This window comes from Lolium perenne, chromosome 1 (genome assembly GCF_019359855.2).
Source record: "Lolium perenne isolate Kyuss_39 chromosome 1, Kyuss_2.0, whole genome shotgun sequence".
Lineage (NCBI taxonomy): Eukaryota > Viridiplantae > Streptophyta > Magnoliopsida > Poales > Poaceae > Lolium > Lolium perenne.
In genome coordinates, this window is record NC_067244.2 from 168,095,863 (window position 1) to 168,102,669 (window position 6,807).

Sequence of the window (6,807 nt, forward strand, 5' to 3'; positions counted from 1 at the left end):
TTGTATGAGCAGCGCCACCCAGAACTGTACCAAGATAAGTTCAAACGCCCGATAGGCCTGGTCGAGACAGAAGAAGTTGAGGACTTTGCAGAAGACCAGGAAGTAGCTGTGGCTGAATGGGCTCGGGGGGCAGCTCCCGTGTCCTGCAAATGGGTGAAACAACAAGGACCAGCAAGAGGGTTTGACTTTGATGTAAGCAAAGCTGAGCAGATATTCGATTTATTGCTTAAGGAAAAACAGCTGAAGTTACCCGAAGGCCATAAAATCCCTACGGCGCAAGAAATGAACGGGAGACCGTACTGCAAGTGGCATCACTCGTTCACCCATATCACCAATGACTGCAAAGAACTGCGTCGGCAGATTCAAACGGCGATAGAACAAGGCCGTTTGATCCTTGGTCAGTTTGCCATGAAAGTGGACACGCAACCGTTTCCTGGCGTCAACATGGTGGAAATCAATCACTCCACGAGGCACTAGCTAGATTTCTCATTCGATATTAACATGGCAGGGCCTGTATACCACCATGGCAGGGATAAAGAAGAAATCGGTCACTCCCGTGGCAAGGAAAAGGAGGGGGCCGGCCCACGCGACCGGCCCCGATGTGATGACAGACGGTACATCACCGAGGAACAAGTGAGAAACGTGCGGTATCAACGACCGCTCTCTGCGCATCTCCTTAACAAATATGAGCATCAGTACGACCGACGCCGGCGGTACGACGTAGATGACGAAAGATATCATCGGTCTGATGTAGACAACAGAAAATATCGTCGGTATGATAGAGACGACGAAGGATATGAGCACCGCGCTAAGGGGAAGTCAAGAGAGCAGGAAGACATGGGCAGACACTGGGATTGTCCTTTCTTTAAGCACTGCTGGGATTCAGGAATGAGCCGATTACCTACAATCGACAACTGCCCGAAATGCAGACAGCAGAAGAAGGACACGAGTGAGGTTTCAGTGTTCAAGCGTCTACGGCCTCTCCCATCTCAGAACAGACGAGCTGAGTCATCTCGAGGGGAAGATTTTGAGGAGTCAGAGGATGAAGAAGAAGATAGATACCACCGGCCAAGGTGGTGCCCTGATGGACTCAGTCACTCCCAAAAGCGCAGGGTTCAGCGGCTACGTAGCTTGGAGGAAGCCGAGGCGCAATACCTGCACACGTTGAGGAAAGCGCGGCCTGATCTGGCCGTGAAAATTCAGCAAACTTTGGAGGCGGAGAATCGCCCACCGAAGAAAGAATGGCGCCCCAAACAAATAAAAGCCGATGCGAAGGCATCGGCTGGCACAAATATGGTGTTCATCCTTCCGTCGGAGTTTTGTGCTCCAAGAACCGAAGAAGTGCCGGTAGCACAGTTTGACTGCGGCCCACGGCCAGTCATCTTTGAAAAGCCATGGGAGAAGAGCTACAAACATTTGAAGGCCCTGTACCTAAAAGGTTTTATCAACGGGCAGCCTGTCGGCAAGATGATGGTTGACACAGGAGCGGTAGTCAATATAATGCCATACTCCATGCTACGGCGCTTGGGACGCGCTAACGCCGATCTGATCAAAACCAAGGTCACACTAAGCGACTTCAACGGCCAAGCATCAGAAACACAAGGCGTTCTGAACGTGGATCTAACCGTGGGCCGAAAAACCATCCCTACATCATTCTTCATCGTCGACAGCAAAAGCACCTACACTGTCCTGCTAGGGAGGGATTGGATTCACACCAACTACTGCATTCCATCCACAATAATGCACCAATGCCTGATACAGTGGGATGGAGATGAAGTGGAGGTCGTTCATGCAGATGACTCGATCGAGATCTCCATAGCTGGCATGAATATTTGGGACGCAGACGACCAAGAGACGATCTCTGGAGTCAGTTTGGACGGCTGTGAGCGCATCGAAGCTTCAAAAAATGGGGTGAGGCTGGTCTTATCCACCGGCCTGACAGAGTAGCAAGAGCAAAGTCAATGGACGTACGTGGCAAGGCCGATCCCTGCGATCGGCCCCAAAAAATAAAAAGCAATGATCTCACCTCAAGCATGTCACGTAGTCGTAGTAGGGAGACTTCCTCCCGTAGTAGAGCACAAATAAGGTGTAAATCTTCATTGAGCAATGCAATCGAAAAGGAGGCTGATTCCAGCAATCGGCCCAAATTATCCTCACCATACGTTTTGCCTGTGTTCAGCATCGATCTAGCAGGCGACGGAAAGCTAGGATATGGGTTTAGATCGGCTGATGAGCTAGAAGAGATTGACATTGGTCCTGGGGATAAGCCACGACCAACATTTATCAGCAAAAAGTTAGGGGATTTCTATTTTCGTGCCCTCGGGTCCTTAGTTGTGCTCAGTTTTCCCCAGCTCCTTAGTATTTCCTCAGTTTTACCCAAGCCTTTGTCTGAAACCATCACACGTGATGTAACGGCCGGTTGCCCGATGGTTGACCGTTATCTTCTGACTAGTGGGGCCATGTAGAGCCCGCAAAGACACGTCAGACCATCCATCTTTGTTTGACCGTAAGCATCGGTGTATCCCTGACCAAAACGCGCACGAGTGGGGCTTCGGTATATCGAATGACAAGTGGGCCATGGCGCTGATACAATGGGCAATACACGGGTAGGAATAGATTTTTAAACGGAGCTCTACAGCGATGGCACGGAGGAGGTGGCCTGCGGGGTGCCGAGATGAGATTGACGTTCACAAAGAACTGCATGAGGCGAGACCAGACGCATTAGATAGATATGAACTAGACGCGTTTAACCATGCAAAGAAGAGAAGAAATGGTCGACGACATCGACGACTACCTCAAAACTTTGACTGACCGTGTCCGACACGAACGCGAGCAATGTAGAGAAAACTAGTGTCTCTCCTTTCTGGCGTGTATAGATGGGTGCTAGAAAAGTGTGGTGGCGAAGGGAAAGACCTCGCGGTGGTCTGTGGCGTCCAGCATAGCGGGGCGGCGTGGCCGTGCCCACAGCGACGTGCATGCATGTTCGGCATTGGCATCAGCATGTACGTTCGGCATTGGCCTCGGCGGTATCTCTGGTGTGTTAGTGATCGAATGAGGGGACGGGATTGACGGTGCATCCCGACGGTGACCTAGCAGTGGCGGCGAGCATAGTCGTTCTGACCATGCCGATATCGGCATCAACATCGTTTGGAGGATGTGGTGCTCGAATCAAGGTGGGATTTGTTTCTTGTAAGCCAAAAGTGATTTGAAACAAGTTTCGTGTTGAAGGTTAGGTAACGAAAGTTTGTAACTAAGCCCAAAATTATACTAGCGCCATGGTGAGGTTCTTTTTGATAGAGCTATACGGTTGGGCAAACTTTTTTGACACTTTTTAGATAGGGTTCCTTGTTGTTACACGTATGGCGTCATGTATGGCAAATTTGGGGTCATTTGGAGATGTTCGAAAAAATCACTTTGCTTAAACGCATGTCGTTTCGTCTCACTGAAACCAGCTTTTCTAACAAGGTGATTTTTTCTACATTCTCTAAATGACCTCAAATTTCATACAGCTGATCTTCTATACATAGATAGATAGATGGTTTCGTTTTTACATTTTTCGAACTTTTTATTTCCCTTTATAATACCCAATTGATTTTTAGATTTTGTAACAAGTTATGGCATCATGTATGGCATCATTTTCGCCCTAAATTTCAAATTTTGTGAAACTTTCCCTTTTAGATATTCCTTGTTGTTATAGATATGGCATCATGTATGCCAAATTTTGTTAGGTCTCACTGAAACAAGCTTTTGTAACAAGTTAGGTTTTTTCGACCTTCTCAAAGGGATTTTTTTTCTACCTTCTCTAAATGACCTAAAAAATCATACAGACGATCTTCTATACAAAGATAGGTAGATTTTTTGTGTGAAAAGTAATGGCTACAACAAATCGGTGATGGTTTATCATTTTTGCGTGAAAATTAATGGCTACAACAAATCGGTGATGGTTTATCATTTTTTGCGTGAAAATTAATGGCTACAACAAATCGGTGATGGTTTATCATTTTTTGCGTGAAAATTAATGGCTACAACAAATCGGTGATGGTTTATCATTTTTTGCGTGAAAATTAATGGCTACAACAAATCGGTGATGGTTTATCATTTTTTGCGTGAAAATTAATGGCTACAACAAATCGGTGATGGTTTATCATTTTTTGCGTGAAAAGTAATGCCTAAAAGTGTTTATAATTTTTAGCGCGTGAAAATGAATACAGAAAACCGCCCTTTAGCATACTTAGAGAGTGGAAGGTAACCGCCGACAGAGAGAGAGAGAGGGGTTATCCTGGCCGTTAGATCATACGATCAACGGTCGGCGGGCACGATCCGCGTGACATGGGCTAGACCAATCAGGGCAATGTTGCACGTCTGCGAGAATTTGTGGAGGGAGAGGGCAAAACTGAGTAGTATCAAGAAACCAAGGGCACCTGTGTAATAAACAGACTAAGGGATTCAAATATGAGATTTTAAAAATGGAAAATGTGTGTTTTGTACAATGAAACCCATCTTGGCCTACCTCAAACTATTTGCAATACAAATATACATGAGTGTGAGAATTATGGCCTCATTTAGACAAAGTATGTTTTGGGGAAAGCTGTTTTGGGAAGGGCTTATTGTGGAAAACCATGCACCTTCATAGCTACTAGGTGATTTGAGAAGGCCTTTGAGAAGTGGCAATTTGTGGTAAAACTTGATTTATCTATGACTTATCTATGTTTTGAGAACTGGAAATTTGTGGTAAAGACTCCATGAGTATGTGCCACTATTTTTCAGAATTTTTTGCACATTAAATGACTCATTTAACTAGTTAATCCCATTTGTTGACTGTCTGTTGACCAGCCACTTGAGGGTAAAACTGAGCATATTGCACTAGCCAGTATTAGCACTCAAGGGGAAAACTGAGCACACAAAAAATGCTAGTATATGACTCGAGGTTATATCTGAGTATATCTAAATTTCCAGGGTTAGACTCGAGGACGCGTGTTGCGGTGCAGAAATGGAAGACGTGCAATTGTTGACGCGTAGACGCGGGTCGCGGTGCAGAAGTCGAAGACGTGCAATCGTGGACGCGTGTCGCATTGCAGAAGTCCAAGACGTGCAGACGTGCAGCGGTGGATGCGTAGGACGCGGGTCGCATTAACCACCCCTCTCCTTTATAGACGCCTCCTCTCACTATCTCTATCACTCTCACTCGCCCACGCAACGACGCCTCTCTCACGTCCCATCATCTTCTCCAAAGCAAAAAAACCCTCTCCCTCTCCCTCTCCTCTGCCGGCGAGATGGACAAGGAGAATGCCAATCCCATCATCCACGGCCCCGTCGGCTCCAAGCGCGACGCCTCCCTCTTTCGACGCCGTCCCCTCAACGGATGTCGCCGCCGCCTTCGCCGGTGCATTGGAGGCTGCTGCCGCCGGTGGCGGTCAGATCCCGCCGGGATATGACCCCTATGAGCCGGTGTCGTACGTCCCGCCCCCGAACCCCTACGACACCTTCCTGGAGGACCCATGGAGCGAGGTAACTACGGTTTGCTTCCTTTTTTGTTCCCCATTCCTTTTTGAACCCTATTTTTCCTGGTGTAGATGGATCTGTAGATGGATGAGCATTGGGCTAATATTTGCGCCGTTTTTATTCCATTTTGTTTTGATCACTTCTTGATTACCTTTAAGATTTGGGGTTCGGCCGTTCGGTTAATTTATGCAAGTAATAATTGGATCTCAATCAGTTAATTTATGCAAGTAATCATGGGATCTCAATCAGTTATTTTATGCACTAATCGAAAGATATCAACCGTTTAATTTTGCAAATAATCTGGAATGTGTTCAAGTTCAGATCTGGAATCTATTTCTTTGCCTATGATGAATCGTTGGGCACAAATTTTTACAGGGAGGGTTCAGCGAACCATTGCTGTGTACAAATCTGTTGTGCATGAGCTTTGGTTCGCTTACACCTTCCCTGTAGATATATAATCGTGCCCACTCTAACTGAGGCAGACTCTGTTTTTCCTAACTTTGTTATCATGCACGTTCGTCATCGTTGCAACTCATTCACTCATAGTTTCTGTTTGATATGGATCAGATGTCTGGCAGCGACGTCGGCAGCGACGACGAGGAGGAGGACGTCAAGACTCGCCAGGTGCTGCGGAGGCTGCAGGTCAGCCAGTACATCTCCTACTTCGCCAAGGGTGTCTACAGGTGCCCCTTCTGCACTAGGAGACTCGGCGGCACGGACTTCAACTACCTCGTCACGCATGCTGAGAACATCAGCAACACCTTCCCCAAGGTCGGCATGACGGTGAACGTCTACCCTTCCGCGCCAAGCACAGGGCGCTCGGCATGCACCTCCGCAGCATGCAACGGGTGGAGATCTCCGCCGGGCGCATGCCTCCGCTCAAGCCCAAGGCTCCCAAGGGGAGCAGCAACAACAAGTGGAGGGAGAGCCAGATGGGGTAGGCGGAGTCCTGGACGTGTGCTGCTGCTGCCTCCCATTTTGTTGTTGGGATCCCTTTGTTGTTAGTTAGGGATCCCTTGTTGTTATGTTGTTTGTATGATGGTGCTGTGAAGAACCTAGAACCTGTTACTATGTTGGCTGCTGTGTATGCAGCTTATTATCTAGGGAGGGATCCCTATTATCTATCCCTGTTCTACTATATTTTGTTGGCCCTACTTTGTTTTCTCGATTTACTATGACTGTGAATTTATCGTACATTACCCTGGATCCCTACTAGATTTGCTGCCATATTGGGCAAACAACGAGGGCCAAAAGGCACAAATAATTGAAGAAAGACAGAAATGCAAACTTCTCTAGATTTGATAC